This window comes from Plectropomus leopardus, chromosome 15 (genome assembly GCF_026936395.1).
Source record: "Plectropomus leopardus strain MGB_pleo_1.0 chromosome 15, ASM2693639v1, whole genome shotgun sequence".
NCBI lineage: Eukaryota > Metazoa > Chordata > Actinopteri > Perciformes > Serranidae > Plectropomus > Plectropomus leopardus.
In genome coordinates, this window is record NC_142190.1 from 2,038,582 (window position 1) to 2,057,102 (window position 18,521).

The following is an 18,521-nucleotide window of genomic DNA, read 5'->3' on the forward strand; positions in this document are numbered from 1 at the left end:
AACCACTCAGGTCATGTTCGCAGCATTAATGCGTCCATCAGATTCGCCTGTTTTTGCCACAAAGTTACTCTAAGTTTCGGACAGCATGCTGAGGTTGAGGTTCCCAGTGTTCCTTCATGAGTCAGGGAAAAACTGATAAGGCAGCTGATATGTGTGTTGGGTGTCATGTGCACAGAGATTTAGGGCCGTTGCTGCACTGTGTGCGTCGTAACGCCCGAAATTGCATAATTTCATCATACCGAACGTCTCCGATGAATTATTCACGTCCAGATAGATTCATAATTGATGGAGATTTGCTCTCCACTCCTGACTGAGCAAGGTCACTGAAACAATCACCAGGCTGAAGACGAGCGGGCCGAAAAGAGCAGCGATACTCCGCTTGTTTCGCTCAGGGGCCACTCGAGCAAAATGACAGGAGGCCAGGGGCCAATCGCAGCAGCCGCATACATGTTTGAAGGATTTTTTGATGTTTTTAGGATTTTAGGATACGTCTAGGACTTTAGGGATGTTACAAGGACTCAAGGACATTTCTAGTTTTTCAAGGATGTTCTAGAGCTTAAACATTTCTAGGATTTTAAGACATTTTGAGGATTTTAGGACATTTTTTAAAATTTTAGGACGTTTCTAGGATTTTAGGAAAGTTGTAGGATTGTAGTAGATTTCTATGATTTTAGAACATTTCGAGGATTTTGGTACATTTCTCGAATTTGAGGATGTTTTAAGGATTTTAGGACAGTTATAGAAGTTAAGGAGCTTTCTAAGTTTTTGGACATGTCGATGTTTTTAGGACATTTCTAGGATTTTACATTATTTCTGGGCTTTTAGGATGTTTAAAGGATTTTAGGACATTATGGTCTGAGTGAGGACATCTGTGAGGGGTGTGAGGGATCCTCCACTGGCCCTTTTTTAAAAAATATATAAACAAGCTCTATTTCGATGCTGTTTTATGCTCTCTGCCTCCTGATGGAGACTAAAAGTACAAAAACAATTCCCAGTTTGAATCACTTTATTTTTATTGTGAATTAGAAAACAGTCGGGGGTCCAGATTTGGCCCGTGGACCGTAACTTGAGTATCACTGCTCTGCAGGAGCTCTGGCTTTTATCACTGCCATGATGCCTTAACAAGAGTTACATAACTCAAAACGGAAAGAGCACAGATGAAGCTCTTTGTCTCCCTGTTTGTAGATATTTGTGAGTTTTTATGAGACGCTCCAGAAACAGATTTGGATTTTTTTGTGCTAATCTGAAGTGTAGAAAATCTAGAGCAGTTTACCTGAACATTATTTCACCAGAAAAAAAGATGCCATGAGGTTATATGTGTTATTAGAGAAACTCAAGATCGATAAAGAAACATGAAACATCCTGCACTTTTGCACACGGTTAGTGTGTGTGCTGAGACACATGTATGTAGAAAAACACACACGGTCAGTATATAATTAGAAGTAGGCCAGGGGCAGCCACTGGAAATGACATCAGCGGCCTATATGAGCCGCAGGCCCTGCTGCAATCAATACACCGTGCAGCTGCATGAATGAAGCTACTGCTCGGTGAATTTGGTTAATGTTCACCTCCCTGCAGTTAATCACCAGTCAGCGCAGGAGCAGCACAACTGGTGACGCTCTGAGCGGCTGCTGGTTTTCATCACTTTTTTTTTTGTTCTTCCTCCCTGTCAACTCCCAGTCATTCATGCTGCGTGCCAGCGCACTAATGCACATACTAACTCCACTCCTGACTCGAGGCTGCAGGGGAGATCTATTTATAGAGGGCTCTGCTATGCACTGTGCCTCCAGCATGTTGTATAGTTACACAGCGTAGAGAGCCAACGTGAACTGGTGCTTTTTATTCCCCCCAATGGTCCCAAACCTGCAGTGACTAACAGGCAGCTCATCAGTTACCATTAGCTTGATCTAATGCATTTCCTTTTCTACTGGGCTGTATTTACACAAAAACAATATGGTGTAGGTTTTAACCCTTTTAAACCTAGAGCGACATCACTTTGAAACGTGAGCAAATTGGTGCGATTTCTTTCAAAAACATTGGAATAAGGGAATTAGCAACACAAGAAGAAATTATCAAAAAAGTTTGAACTTTATCCAGGGTGGGTAAATTTTACAGGCCGCTTCTCAGAGAAGAGTCTGAAGTCCAACTTAAAACATGATTTAACTGTCTGAAGGTTTAGCTCACTTGGTTAAAGTGTGTGTTTGCTGACTGGAAGGTCAGAAGATTGAATCCTGCTTGATGTGGGTGAATTTTACAAGCAGCTGTAGAAAAAGACAGAATACTGAAAATAGTCTAAATGTCAGTTGTATTAGCTAAAAAGAGTGGTCCAACTTGTGAGATTAAACTTTAACCAAGACAAGTGAGTTTTAAAGACTACTGTCCAAATGAACGTGTGAAAGAGGACGTCAAAAGTGTTTCAGGTGTCAGGAGGTTTGGCTCAGGGGTTAAGACGGTTGGTTGGTATGTCTGAGGTTGCAGGTTCAAGTCTTATTCTGGACAGGTGACTTTTAATGGGTACTGTCCACATTGAAAAACTAAAGTGAACGTCCACAGTGTAACTTGTAACTGACATGTGGCTCAGGTGTTAAGACATTCAGATGGAGTCTCATAGTTTGGTGGTTTGAGCCCAACAGTATAAAATCTGTGGCTGAAATTTTACGGGATTATGCCAGAATTGGCGAAAACTACACATATACAAAACAAGGAAACACTTGTGTCACAAACAAACAAAATATAGACTTGAACTTTACCCTTATTTATTCCAAGGATATCCGAAACGGCGTCTCCATGCCTCCCGGAGAGGTCAGGGAATCACATGGATTTCAGCCAATCAGAGAAGACCAGGCTGCATGACAGACAGTGACATCACGGCATCTGACCAATCAGCAGCGGCCTGGAGCATTTCAAACTTCACCGTTCTTCCAGAATGCGTAACGTCCGTTTTTGCTCACCTGCCACCTCCCACATTTACGGTCATAACGTCGAAACTAACCGAGGTAAGCTGATGAGGCTCACACATTATATCGAATAGTTGCGCTAAACGTTGAGCTTGTTGTTGTTGTTTGCGTAGGATTTCTAGAAATCAGTGTAACTTTTGCATGAAAATATGGTGACGCCCTGTTCGCGTAAAGACTAGTGCACGCCACGGGTTTGAATAGCATCAAACAGTGATCCAGTAAAAAGTTTTCTTTTTAGACATTTTCAAGCTAGAAATAGTGAAATATGTGTGATTTTGTTTATTGTTGAAGTTTTATGATTGCATAGCAGTTTGTATTATACTTAAAGGGCATATATTAGAGTTTATTTTTTACAGTGATCCTTATTACTGCTAAAGTTAATTCAATAAATCAATGTTTTTTATTGATTTAGTTTTTCTGATGAAAAAAGTTACACAAAAATTACTCAAAGTGGGCTCGATACTGACTCAAGAACATCCTCCCTTTTCATTTTCAGCTGTCTACTCGGATCTTTCACGGAAAGAGGAGACTGATGTTGTGCCTGCCCTCCCTGCCATCAGTGACAATGAAGGCTACAGTGAGGAAGACCACGACATGGCACACCCTGTCTTCATCCCACACACCCACAACCTGGACCCTCAAGGCCCGTGTGATGGGCCCCTCCGCCAAGAGGAAGTGCATGCGGCCTGCAGTGGAGCTGCTTGAGGACGACAACAAAATATGGTAACTTCATTGACCTTGATTTTCAACTAGAAATTAAAAATTTTGTCACAAAAGTAAAATAGTTTTAGAATATCTTCCAATAAGGCTCTAGGGTTGAAATTTTGAATTTCCAAGTATTTCAATGAGTGCCCAATAAGGGTTAAAATATGTCAGTACTCTTTAACGGACAAAGTATGCTATTACATCACAGTCTCTAAATTACTAAATTTCTGAATTTTTTGATTTTACTTTGACATTTCTTTACCGATATTCCTTGACTTCGACAGACGCATCTGCCGATACTGGTTTTACCTGTTTCGGGAAAACTTCACCTGATTTATTGGCCAAAAACGATATATTACTCAACTTTATGTGCCTTAATTTATTCTTCAGTATCACAATCAGTGTCTAAACTGTATGAATCTACAGCCAAACGATATTTTATGGCATAAATGAAATAAAATATCAGCTGATAAATCTGTCTGCTCTGCTGATATAAGGGTCATATGGTGTTGAAACGGAAAATTCAGTATCGCCAGTGACGTCTGTCGAAAACTCGGCTGATATATAGTCAGGCCGATAAATCAGCTAAGTTCTTGGGAGGGAAAATTCAGTATTCAGTATATGAAAATTCAGGAGACAAGGAGACAATTGTGTGTTTTTTAACTGTTTTAATTGTTCGTTGCAAGACTTCCTTCAGACTGCTCCCTGTCATTTTAGGACCTAAGGGTATCCAGACTCATGCTAGGCTGCGTCGTACTATTCCTGACTTTCTTACCCAACTATTACTTTCACCTCTTATACCCTCATCTTCTATCTCCACTCGACTTCCTGTCTCTCAACTCAACTTCCTGTCTGTCAAGTTCACTTGTTGTAACTTGACTAACCTTCCTGTCTCTCAACCCAACTTCCTGTCTCACAACCTAACTGCCTATAACTTGACTGACTTTCCTGTCTCTTAACCTAACCTTGTCTTTTCCCCAATGTCCTGTCTCTTGACTGTCCTTAATGTCTCTCAGCCCAACTCTAAGCATTTGACTTTCCCTTTAGCTCTGTGCTTTGTCTTCAAAAGTCACTTGTCCCAGGCAAGACTTGAACCACCAACCTCTAGCACACTAAGTGCTTGCTTTACACATTGAGCTAAACCTCCAGACACTTAGCTTTTGTTGGACGTTGCCTTTACCTCTGTGCTTTAGAGTCAGTTTTCAAAGGACACTTGTCCCAAATAAGACTTGAACCACCAACCTCAGGTACATTAACCAAACACTTTACATTTTCAACAAACTTATACTTGATCTTGCAATCTCATGGTTTATGCAGTCAGTGCTTGGGCCCTAATAACAATAAATAATTAAAGAAAATTACCTGTAAAAAGTGCTTAAAATGATAAGAATTTAGTGACACAACTTTTTATATTTAATTAATGTAATTATCTATAAATATGATTTTTTTCCCTAGCTTTTAAAAAGAATTTCCCTAGCCGTTTTCACCTAGCTTTCCAAAAATAATTTTCTAAGAAAAAACAAACAAACTCAAAAATTATTTAAAATTTCAAGTATATAGTTACGACACTTTTTCCGCCTAGCTTTTAAAAAAAATATTTTTTTTAAATCTAACAATTTCTTGCAATTTGTATTACATTCCTAACAAAGAAATTGCAATTTGCTGACAAGTATTTGTACCAGTTTGGTTGAAATACTTGTAAAATGCGTCTTAAAACAGCATAGGAAAAATTATGTTAAACCTTTGAAACCTGGAACAATTTGGTTTGATTTTGTTAAAAAAAAAACATGGGAAAAATGGCAATAAGCAACTTGATTAGACCCTCCACAATTTTCAAGAAATACATTTAGATAATTAAAAAAAGGTAGAGATATCTAACATACAGGCCCAGTGCCTGTATGTTGGAGTTTGCCCCGGTGGACGAGAGGGTAGCCTCTGTCCGCCTTTGGGTGGGGGGACGGATCCTGACTGTTGTTTGTGCCTATGGCTCAGAGTATCCACCCTTTTTGGAGTCCTTAGAGGGGGTACTGGAGAGTCCTCCTTCTGGGGATTCCCTCGTTCTGCTGGGGGACTTCAATGCTCACGTTGCAAGCGACAGTGAGACCTGGAGGGGCGTGATGAGGAGGAATGGCCACCCCGATCTGAACCCGAGTGGTGTTTTGTTATTGGACTTCTGTGCGCACCGCAGATTGTCCATAACGAACACCATGTTCGGGCATGAGGTTGTCCATATGTGCACTTGGCATCAGGACACCCTAGGCCGCAGTTCAATGACTGACTTTGTAGTTGTTGGACTTGCGGCCGCATGTCTTGGACACTTGGGTGAAGAGAGGGGCCGAGCTGCCAACTGATCACTACCTGGTGGTGAGTTGGCTCAGATGGTGAGGGAGAATGCCGATCAGACCTGGCAGACACAAACACATCGTGAGGGTCTGCTGGGAACGTCTGGCAGAGTCTCCCCTCAGATGGAGCTTCAACTCCCACCTCCAGGAGAGCTTCGTCCATGTCCCGGGGGAGGCAGGGGACATTGAGTCCGAGTGGGCCATGTTCCATGCCTCCGTTGTTGAGGCAGCCGATCGGTGCTGTGGCCGTAAGGTGGTCGGTGCCTGTCATGACGGCAACACCCGAACCCATTGGTGGACACCGGCGGTGAGGGATGCTGTCAAGCTGAAGAAGGAGTCCTATCGGGCCTTCTTGGCCTGAGGGACTTCAGAGGCTGCAGACAGGTACCTGTAGGCCAAGGGGAGTGCAGCTACAGCGGTTGCCGAGGCAAAAACCCGGGCGTGGAAGGAGTTTGGTGAGGCCACGGAGAAAGACTTCTGGACGGCTTCGAAGAGGTTCTGGACCACCATCTGGCGTCTCGGGAGGGGGAAGCGGCACTCTGTCAACACTGTGTATGGTGGGGACGTTGCGCTGCTGACCTCGACTCGGGACGTTGCGGATCGGTGGAAGGTATACTTCGAAGACCTCCTCATTCCCACCGACACGTCTTCCAGTGAGGAAGCAGGGCCTGGGGACTCAGGAGTAGGCTCTCCCATCTCTGGGGCTGAGGTTGCCGAGGTGGTCAAAAGCTCCTCAGTGGCAGGGCCCCGGGGGTGGATGAGGTCCGTCCAGAGTTCCTTAAGGTCCTGGATGTTGTGGGGCTGTCATGGTTGACACAACTCTGCAGCATTGCATGGACATCGGGGGCAGTGCCTCTGGACTGGCAGACCGGGGTGGTGGTCCCTCTTTTTAAGAAGGGGGACCAGAGGGTGTGTTCTAACTCTAGGGGAATCACACTCCTCAGCCTCCCTGGTAAGGTCTATTCAGGGGTACTGGAGAGGAAGGTCCGCCGGATAGTCGAACCTCGGATTCAGGAGGAGCAATGCAGTTTTTGTCCTGGTCGTGGAACTATGGACCAGCTCTGGACCCTTGGCATGGTCCTTGAGGGTGCATGGGAGTTTGCCCAACCAGTCCACATGTGCTTTGTGGACTTGGGGAAGGCATTCGACCATGTCCCTTGGGGAGTCCTGTGGGGGGTTCTCCAGGAGTATGGGGTATCGGACCCCCTGATATGGGCCATCCGTTCCCTGTACGACCAGTGCCGGAGCTTGGTCCGCATTGCTGGCAGTAAGTCGAACTCGTTTCCAGTGAGGGTTGGACTCCGCCAGAGCTGCCCTTTGTCACCGATTCTGTTCATAACTTCTATGAACAGAATTTCTGGGTGCAGCCAGGGCGTTGAGGGGGTCCGGTTTGGTGACCTCAGGATTAGGTCTCTGCTCTTTGCAGATGATGTGGTCCTGTTGGCTTCATCAGGCCGTGACCTTCAGCTCTCACTGGATCGGTTCGCAGCCGAGTGTGAAGCGGCCGGGATAAGAATCAGCACCTCCAAATCCGAGGCCATGGTTCTCAGCCAGAAAAGGGTGGAGTGCCCTCTCCAGATTGAAGAGGAGATCCTGCCCCAAGTGGAGGAGTTTAAGTACCTCGTGGTCTTGTTCACGAGTGAGGGAAGGATGGAGCAGGACATCGACAGGCGGATCGGTGCAGCGTCTGCAGTAATGCGGCCTCTGCACCGATCTGTCGTGGTTAAGAGGGAGCTGAGCTGAAAGGCAAAGCTCTCGATTTACCAGTCGATCCTCGTTCCGACCCTCACCTATGGTCACGAGCTTTGGGTAGTGACCGAAAGAACAAGATCGCGGGTACAAGCGGCCGAAATGAGTTTCCTCTGTAGGGTGGCTGGGCTCTCCCTTAGAGATAGGGTGAGAAGCTCGGTCATCCGGGAGGAGCTCGGAGTAGAGCCGCTGCTCCTCCGTGTTGAAAAGAGCCAGATGAGGTGGCTCGGGCATCTAATTAGGATGCCTCCCAGACGCCTCCCTGGGAGGCATCCCAGGACATAAATGTCTTAATTTGAGGGTAGTTTCCTGTTTTCATGCTCATTGCTTTCTTCCCATGTTTTTGAGAAAAGGTTTCAAGGAGTTAAATATCTGCCAGAACAAATGTGCATTAGCTGAATATCATCAGTTTTTACATCCATGCATTTATACTGTATGGACAGTATGCATTTCTGCACGTGTCTAGTATTTGTATCTTCTATACAATGAGCTCAGTGGAGGCTGCATATAGGCCGGGCAGACGCTGCTATAAGACGAGGTCGCCCTCTCTTAACCACTTAGCATTTCAGCTTCTCCTCTTTCATGAGTCACCATTTCCTCCCAGTTTAATGCAGGCCCTAAATTATTCATGCCAATCCCCATCAATCTGGGAGCCAGCCAGTCCTTGAACTGGGGGAAGTGGCTCGTGGGGAGCGCTGTTAGCCACCAGGCTGCTGATTGGACTCCACTCAGATCTCTGCATCCTCGCTGCACTCGGGCTGACACGCTAAAGAGGGCTGGCTTTTCCTGAGAGGTTCTCAAGTGATCCTGAAGTGCAGCGGGGACCGATCATTTGAGAGTAAAATCAGCCTTAGTACTGTGGACGTCCTCTGCAGGAAACACGTTATTAGGGCAGCATAATGTTTCCAATTCAGGAAAAAAACCCAACTTATTTCAGTTTTTTTACAAACCAATCCGTGAAATACACGTGTAAATATTACTGTCAGCTCCACTTTGATACAATCAATTATTACCACACAGTTTTTTAACCCTTTGAAACCTGGGACGGCATCAATTCATTTATGCTGCATTACAAGATATTACACCTTTTTAAACCTGAGCAAACATAAATTGGCAAGGCATAAGATCTGCTGCTACAATATTACAAAAGAAAGTCCAACACTGAAAAAACTGAAACAGCAGTAACAGCTGGCAATCAGAGAGAGTAAAATTTGAGGGTTAGGCAGCAATAAATCATCCTCACCAAGATTAACTTCTCCTTGGCTCAAGACCCAATCAGCCAAATGAAATATTGAAACTAAATTTTGAATTGTAGCTGTTAAAGCATTTGATTTTACATGTAAACAAGACTGGAATGAACCTTGAACTTGAATCATGAAACACTGACAGAAATTCTTTTTATTAATGATGAATTAGAAAGACTAAAGGTAACACATCCAGTGTAAGATTTGACAGACGAGCGCTGAGCAGAGCAGGTGGTGCCGCTGTTTTCTCCCTAGCAACAGCTCAGGATTGGCTGGTGAAAAAGCTTTAGACAGAGTTCATCCGATTGCATGTGAGAGTGTTGATTGCTTTCAACCAATTAGCATTCACCAGCTGCTCAATAATTAGTTCTCCCTCAGTGATTGAAGATGTTCAGCAGTCTAGCTGGATCTCTTGATTGACATCAGTTTGCATATTTTCAGAAATTAGGTCCCCCAAAATGCCTTGAGAGTAAAAGTAAAGTATGGTGAAACAAATAAATAAATCATAACAAAGCCATACTATAGTGAGAGTAAAAATGTCATAAATAAGATATTGTACAATAAATAAATTCATAGTATATTATGAAAAAAACAATGTCATAAAAAATATTCTATAATATGTCAAAAAAGTATAATAATAATAATGGCACAGTACAGTGAATCAAAAACTATCAACCATGTCATTAAAGTCATACTTTACACTACATAGATACAATTTAATGAGAATATATAATAGTATAGTTTGTCATGAAAAAGTGTCTTAAATGGCCAAAAGTGTAATAAATGACAGTACAGTATGTTGAAAAAAATGTCATAAAAATATGTCAGAATGGCAAAAAAACTAATAGTACAGTAGTAATAGTACATGTAAAAACAAATGTCAAAAAATGTCCAAGTATAGCATGTCGTCAAAAATAATGAAAAAATGTCAGTCTTTCCATGATTTGGGATTTTTTTGGCATGTTAAAGCATGACGTTTGACAGCATGTTTTACTATGACGTTTTTTCATGATTTTAGATGTTTTGGCATGATTTCTGACTACATACTATATTATGATGTTTTTGTGCCATTTTGGGTCATCTTTTACAGCAAACTATACCATGATATTTTTGGGTAATTTTTGATGACTTACTATACTAAAACATTTTTGGGTCATTTTTGTTGAGGTGCTATACTATGATGTATTTGGGCCAATCTGGGTCATTTTTGTTGTTTTTTCGACGTCGTGGTTTTGGCAGTTTTGCAAATTCTATACTATGACTTCTCTTGGCAGGCTGTTTTGTTCTTCATGTCATATTTTGGCCTTTTACGTCGTACTATAGTACGGCTTTTTCAGCCGTTATTTTGACGTGCTATGTTATGGTGTTTGTAAACGTTTTGCAACATTTTATCCTACGGCGTGCCTCAAGATGCTATTTTATGTGGTTTTTAGCAGTTTTACATACATGCCATGTTTTGACATTTTTTTTCAATATGGCAAATTTTGGCCGTTATAATATATTTTTGGTTGTTGTTGTGACAGTCTATGCTGAGGTGTCACTTGGAAGGCTATTTTATTTGGTTTAATGTGGTTTTCAGCTGTTTTGGGGATAAGTCACATTTTGACATTTTTGCCTTGTAATTTTGCTCATTTTTTAGACATGCCAAATTTTGGTGTTTTTGGCCCTTTTTGCAACTGATTATGCTATGGCTTGTCTTGGAAGGGTGTTATATGTGATTTAATTTGGTTTTAAGCTGTTTTTGAGACGTGTAATTTTTTGACATTTTTTCCATACTATAGCTTTACATTTTTGGTCATTTTTTGGAACCTTTTTGCAACTGATTATGCTATAATGTGTCTTAGAAGGGTATTTCATGTGGTTTTAAGCTGTTTTTAGAGGTGTCATTTTTGGACATTTTTGCCTTACTATAGCCTTGCATTTTTGGTCAATGGTTTTCAGCTGTTTTTGGGACTTGTCATGAATTGACATTTTTGCCTTGCATTTTTGGTCATTTTTTTTCCACATGTCAAATTTGTGTGTTTTTGGCCATTTTTGCAACTATCTATGCTATGACGTATCTTGGAAGGTGATTTTATTTGGTTTAATGTGGTTTGTCAGCTGTGTTTGGAATACATCACATTTTGACATTTTTGCCATACTATAGCCTTGTAATTTTTGCTCATTTTTTTGGACATGCCAAATTTTGGTGTTTTTTTAGCCCTTTTTAAAACTGATTATGCTATGGCTTGTCTTGGAAGGGTGTTATATGTGATTTAATTTTTTTGAGATTTTTTCCATACTATAGCCTTGCATTTTTGGTCATTTTTTCCGCATGTCATTTTTTTTGTGTTTTTGGTTGTTTTTGCAACTTCCAATGCTATGACTTGTCTTGGAAGGTTATTTTATGTGATTTAATGTGGTTTTCAGCTGTTCTTGAGACATCTCATTTTTTGTGACACTTTTGCTATACTATAGCCTTGCATTTTCCGTCATTTTTCAGACTTGCCAAATTTTTTGTGTTTTTGGCCCTTTTTGCAAGTTTCTATACTATTGCATCTCTTGGAAGGCTATTTTATGTGGTTTAATTTGATTTTCAGCTGTTTTTGAGACATGTCTTTTTTTGACATGTCAAATTTGTGTGTTTTTGGCCCTTTTTGCAACTGATGCTGTGGTGTGTCTTAGAAGGCTATTTCATGTGGTTTAATGTGGCTTTTTCCGTCATTTTTTCCACATGTCAAATTATTGTTTTTTTGTCCCTTTTTGCAACTTCCTTTGCTATGGCGTGTTTGTACAGGCTCTTTTATGTGGTTTAATTTTGTTTTCAGCTCTTTTTAGAAAATGCCATTTTTTGACATTTTTGCCATACTATAGCCTTGCTTTTTCCGTCATTTTTTCAACATGTCGAATTGTTGGTTTTTTGTCCCTTTCTGCAACTTCCTTTGCTATGGCGTGTTTCTACAGGCTCTTTTATGTGGTTTAATGTGGTTTTTAGCTGTTTTTTTGAAAATGCCATTTTTGACATTTTTGCCATACTATAGCCTTGCTTTTTTGGTCATTTTTTCCACATGTCAACCGATTGTTTTTTTGTCCCTTTTTGCAACTTTCTTTGCTATGGCGTGTTTCTACAGGCTCTTTTATGTGATTTAATGTGGTTTGTAGCTGTTTTTGAAAAATCTTATTTTTGACAGTTTTGCCATACTATAGCCTTGCATTTTCGGTCATTCAGTCATAAAATAGCTTGTAGAAACACGCCATAGCAAAGAAAGTTGCAAAAAGGGATAAGAAACCAACAATTCAAATTGTGGAAAAAATGCCAAAAAAAGCAAGGCTATAGTATGGCAAAAATGTTAAAAATGGCATTTTCTAAAAAGAGCTGAAAACCACATTAAACCACATAAAAGAGCCTGTAAAAACACGCCAAAGCAAAGGAAGTTGCGAAAAGATACAAAAAAGCAATAATTTGGCATATGAACAAAATGACGAAAAAAGCAAGGCTATAGTATGGCAAAAATGGCATTCTTTAAAAACAGCTGACAACAGCATTAAACCACATAAAATAGCCTGTAGAAACACGCCATAGCAAAGGAAGTTGCAAAAAGGGACAAAAAACCAACAATTTGACATGTGGAAAAAATGACAAAAAAAGCAAGGCTATAGTATGGCAAAAATGTCAAAAATGGCATTTTCTAAAAACAGCTAAAAACAACATTAAACCACATAAAAGAGCCTGTAAAAACACGCCATAGCTAAGGCAGTTGCGAAAAGATACAAAAAAGCAATAATTTGGCATATGAAAAAAAAAACAGAAAAAGCAAGGCTATAGTATGGCAAAAATGTACAAAAATGGCATTTTTAAAAACAGCTGAAAACAACATTAAAGCACATGAAATAGCCGAAAGAAACACGCCATAGCAAAGAAAATTGCAAAAAGGGACAAAAAAACTATAATTTGACATGTGGAAAAAATGACCAAAAAAGCAAGGCTATAGTATGGAAAAAATCTCAAAAATGGAATTTTTAAAAACAGATGAAAACAACATTAAACCACATAAAATAGCCTATAGAAACACGCCATAGCAAAGAAAATTGCAAAAAGGGACAAAAAAACAATAATTTGGCATATGGAAAAAATGACCAAAAAAGCAAGGCTATAGTATGGCAAAAATGTCAAAAATGGCATTTTCTAAAAACAGCTAAAAACCACATTAAACCACATAAAAGAGCCTGTAAAAACACGGCAAAGCAAAGGAAGTTGCGAAAAGATACAAAAAAGCAATAATTTGGCATATGAAAAAAATGACGAAAAAAGCAAGGCTATAGTATGGCAAAAATGTCAAAAATGGCATTTTCTAAAAACAGCTAAAAACCACATTAAACCACATAAAAGAGCCTGTAAAAACACGGCAAAGCAAAGGAAGTTGCGAAAAGATACAAAAAAGCAATAATTTGGCATATGAAAAAAATGACGAAAAAAGCAAGGCTATAGTATGGCAAAAATGTGAAAAATGGCATTTTCTAAAAACAGCTAAAAACCACATTAAACCACATAAAATAGCCTATACAAACACGCCATAGCAAAGAAAGTTGCAAAAAGGGACAAAAAACCAACAATTCGACATGTTGAAAAAATGACGTAAAAGGCAAGGCTATAGTATGGCAAGAAAGTAAAAAATGGCGCTCTTTAAAAACAGCTGAAAACAACATTAAACCACATAAAATAGCTTGTAGAAACACGCCATAGCAAAGAAAGTTGCAAAAAGGGACAAAAAACCAATAATTTTACATATGGAAAAAATGACAGAAAAACCAAGGCTATAGTATGGCAAAAATGTCAAAAATGGCATTTTCTAAAAACAGCTAAAAACCACATTAAACCAAATAAAAGAGCCTGTAGAAACACGCCATAGCAAAGAAAGTTGCAAGAAGGGACAAAAAACCAACAATTTGACATGTGGAAAAAATGACGAAAAAAGCAAGGCTATAGTATGGCAAAAATGTAAAAAATGGCATTTTTTAAAAACAGCTGAAAACAACATTAAACCACATAAAATAGCCTATAGAAACACGCCATAGCAAAGAAAGTTGCAAAAAGGGACAAAAAAACAATAAATTGGCATATGGAAAAAATGACGAAAAAAGCAAGGCTATAGTATGGCAAAAATCTCAAAAATGGAATTTTTAAAAACAGATGAAAACAACAATAAACCACATAAAATAGCCTATAGAAACACGCCATAGCAAAGAAAGTTGCAAAAAGGGACAAAAAAACAATAAATTGGCATATGGAAAAAATGACGAAAAAAGCAAGGCTATAGTATGGCAAAAATGTCAAAAATGGCATTTTCTAAAAACAATTTAAAACCACTTTGAACCACATTAAAGAGCCTGTAGAAACACGCCATAGCAAAGAAAGTTGCAAAAAGGGACAAAAAACCAACAATTTGACATGTGGAAAAAATGACAAAAAAAGCAAGGCTATAGTATGGCAAAAATGTCAAAAATGGCATTTTCTAAAAACAGCTAAAAACAACATTAAACCACATAAAAGAGCCTGTAAAAACACGCCATAGCTAAGGCAGTTGCGAAAAGATACAAAAAAGCAATAATTTGGCATATGAAAAAAAAAACAGAAAAAGCAAGGCTATAGTATGGCAAAAATGTACAAAAATGGCATTTTTAAAAACAGCTGAAAACAACATTAAAGCACATGAAATAGCCGAAAGAAACACGCCATAGCAAAGAAAATTGCAAAAAGGGACAAAAAAACTATAATTTGACGTGGAAAAAATGACCAAAAAAGCAAGGCTATAGTATGGAAAAAATCTCAAAAATGGAATTTTTAAAAACAGATGAAAACAACATTAAACCACATAAAATAGCCTATAGAAACACGCCATAGCAAAGAAAATTGCAAAAAGGGACAAAAAAACAATAATTTGGCATATGGAAAAAATGACCAAAAAAGCAAGGCTATAGTATGGCAAAAATGTCAAAAATGGCATTTTCTAAAAACAGCTAAAAACCACATTAAACCACATAAAAGAGCCTGTAAAAACACGGCAAAGCAAAGGAAGTTGCGAAAAGATACAAAAAAGCAATAATTTGGCATATGAAAAAAATGACGAAAAAAGCAAGGCTATAGTATGGCAAAAATGTGAAAAATGGCATTTTCTAAAAACAGCTAAAAACCACATTAAACCACATAAAATAGCCTATACAAACACGCCATAGCAAAGAAAGTTGCAAAAAGGGACAAAAAACCAACAATTCGACATGTTGAAAAAATGACGTAAAAGGCAAGGCTATAGTATGGCAAGAAAGTAAAAAATGGCGCTCTTTAAAAACAGCTGAAAACAACATTAAACCACATAAAATAGCTTGTAGAAACACGCCATAGCAAAGAAAGTTGCAAAAAGGGACAAAAAACCAATAATTTTACATATGGAAAAAATGACAGAAAAACCAAGGCTATAGTATGGCAAAAATGTCAAAAATGGCATTTTCTAAAAACAGCTAAAAACCACATTAAACCAAATAAAAGAGCCTGTAGAAACACGCCATAGCAAAGAAAGTTGCAAGAAGGGACAAAAAACCAACAATTTGACATGTGGAAAAAATGACGAAAAAAGCAAGGCTATAGTATGGCAAAAATGTAAAAAATGGCATTTTTTAAAAACAGCTGAAAACAACATTAAACCACATAAAAGAGCCTGTAAAAACAAGGCAAAGCAAAGAAAGTTGCAAAAAGGGACAAAAAAACAATAATTTGGCATATGGAAAAAATGACCAAAAAAGCAAGGCTATAGTATGGCAAAAATCTCAAAAATGGAATTTTTAAAAACAGATGAAAACAACAATAAACCACATAAAATAGCCTATAGAAACACGCCATAGCAAAGAAAGTTGCAAAAAGGGACAAAAAACCAACAATTCGACATGTTGAAAAAATGACGTAAAAGGCAAGGCTATAGTATGGCAAGAAAGTAAAAAATGGCGCTCTTTAAAAACAGCTGAAAACAACATTAAACCACATAAAATAGCTTGTAGAAACACGCCATAGCAAAGAAAGTTGCAAAAAGGGACAAAAAACCAATAATTTTACATATGGAAAAAATGACAGAAAAACCAAGGCTATAGTATGGCAAAAATGTCAAAAATGGCATTTTCTAAAAACAGCTAAAAACCACATTAAACCAAATAAAAGAGCCTGTAGAAACACGCCATAGCAAAGAAAGTTGCAAGAAGGGACAAAAAACAATAATTTGGCATACGGAAAAAATGACCAAAAAAGCAAGGCTATAGTATGGCAAAAATGTAAAAAATGGCATTTTTTAAAAACAGCTGAAAACAACATTAAACCACATAAAAGAGCCTGTAAAAACAAGGCAAAGCAAAGAAAGTTGCAAAAAGGGACAAAAAAACAATAATTTGGCATATGGAAAAAATGACCAAAAAAGCAAGGCTATAGTATGGCAAAAATCTCAAAAATGGAATTTTTAAAAACAGATGAAAACAACAATAAACCACATAAAATAGCCTATAGAAACACGCCATAGCAAAGAAAGTTGCAAAAAGGGACAAAAAAACAATAAATTGGCATATGGAAAAAATGACGAAAAAAGCAAGGCTATAGTATGGCAAAAATGTCAAAAATGGCATTTTCTAAAAACAATTTAAAACCACTTTGAACCACATTAAAGAGCCTGTAGAAACACGCCATAGCAAAGGAAGTTGCAAAAAGGGACAAAAAACCAACAATTTGACATGTGGAAAAAATGACAAAAAAAGCAAGGCTATAGTATGGCAAAAATGTCAAAAATGGCATTTTCTAAAAACAGCTAAAAACAACATTAAACCACATAAAAGAGCCTGTAACAACACGCCATAGCTAAGGCAGTTGCGAAAAGATACAAAAAAGCAATAATTTGGCATATGAAAAAAAAAACAGAAAAAGCAAGGCTATAGTATGGCAAAAATGTCAAAAATGGCATTTTCTAAAAACAGCTAAAAACAACATTAAACCACATAAAAGAGCCTGTAAAAACACGCCATAGCTAAGGCAGTTGCGAAAAGATACAAAAAAGCAATAATTTGGCATATGAAAAAAAAAACAGAAAAAGCAAGGCTATAGTATGGCAAAAATGTACAAAAATGGCATTTTTAAAAACAGCTGAAAACAACATTAAAGCACATGAAATAGCCGAAAGAAACACGCCATAGCAAAGAAAATTGCAACAAGGGACAAAAAAACTATAATTTGACATGTGGAAAAAATGACCAAAAAAGCAAGGCTATAGTATGGAAAAAATCTCAAAAATGGAATTTTTAAAAACAGATGAAAACAACATTAAACCACATAAAATAGCCTATAGAAACACGCCATAGCAAAGAAAATTGCAAAAAGGGACAAAAAAAACAATAATTTGGCATATGGAAAAAATGACCAAAAAAGCAAGGCTATAGTATGGCAAAAATGTCAAAAATGGCATTTTCTAAAAACAGCTAAAAACCACATTAAACCACATAAAAGAGCCTGTAGAAACACGCCATAGCAAAGGAAGTTGCAAAAGATACAAAAAGCAATAATTTGGCATATGGAAAAAATGACGAAAAAAGCAAAGGCTATAGTATGGCAAAAATGTCAAAATGGCATTTTCTAAAAACAGCTCAAAACCACATTAAACCAGATAAAATCGCCTCTACAAACAAGCCATACCTAAGAAAGTTGCAAAAGGGACAAAAAACCAACAATTTGACATGTTGAAAAATGACGTAAAAGGCAAGGCTATAGTATGGCAAGAAAGTAAAAAATGGCGCTCTTTAAAAACAGCTGAAAACAACATTAAACCACATAAAATAGCTTGTAGAAACACGCCATAGCAAAGAAAGTTGCAAAAAGGGACAAAAACCAATAATTTTACATATGGAAAAAATGACAGAAAAACCAAGGCTATAGTATGGCAAAAATGTCAAAAATGGCATTTTCTAAAAACAGCTAAAAACCACATTAAACCAAATAAAAGAGCCTGTAGAAACACGCCATAGCAAAGAAAGTTGCAAGAAGGGACAAAAAACAATAATTTGGCATACGGAAAAAATGACCAAAAAAGCAAGGCTATAGTATGGCAAAATGTAAAAATGGCATTTTTAAAAAACAGCTGAAAACAACATTAAACCACATAAAAGAGCCTGTAAAAACAAGGCAAAGCAAAGAAAGTTGCAAAAAGGGACAAAAAAACAATAATTTGGCATATGGAAAAAATGACCAAAAAAGCAAGGCTATAGTATGGCAAAAATCTCAAAAATGGAATTTTTAAAAACAGATGAAAACAACAATAAACCACATAAAATAGCCTATAGAAACACGCCATAGCAAAGAAAGTTGCAAAAGGGACAAAAAACAATAAATTGGCATATGGAAAAAATGACGAAAAAAGCAAGGCTATAGTATGGCAAAAATGTCAAAAATGGCATTTTCTAAAAACAATTTAAAACCACTTTGAACCACATTAAAGAGCCTGTAGAAACACGCCAAAGCAAAG

General features: G+C 38.3%; 1 long non-coding RNA gene across 1 annotated transcript in view; it reads left to right on the forward strand.

Annotated features, from left to right (window-relative positions):
- The first annotated feature begins 475 nt into the window (after positions 1 to 475).
- The window catches only part of LOC148187188 (uncharacterized), a 34,860-nt gene continuing 16,814 nt past the window's right edge, over positions 476 to 18,521 (forward strand). Inside the window, exons 1-2 of the long non-coding RNA XR_015778991.1 lie at positions 476 to 2,996; positions 3,454 to 3,680. This is a non-coding gene — a long non-coding RNA (uncharacterized LOC148187188). The remainder of the gene's footprint in view (positions 2,997 to 3,453; positions 3,681 to 18,521) is intronic.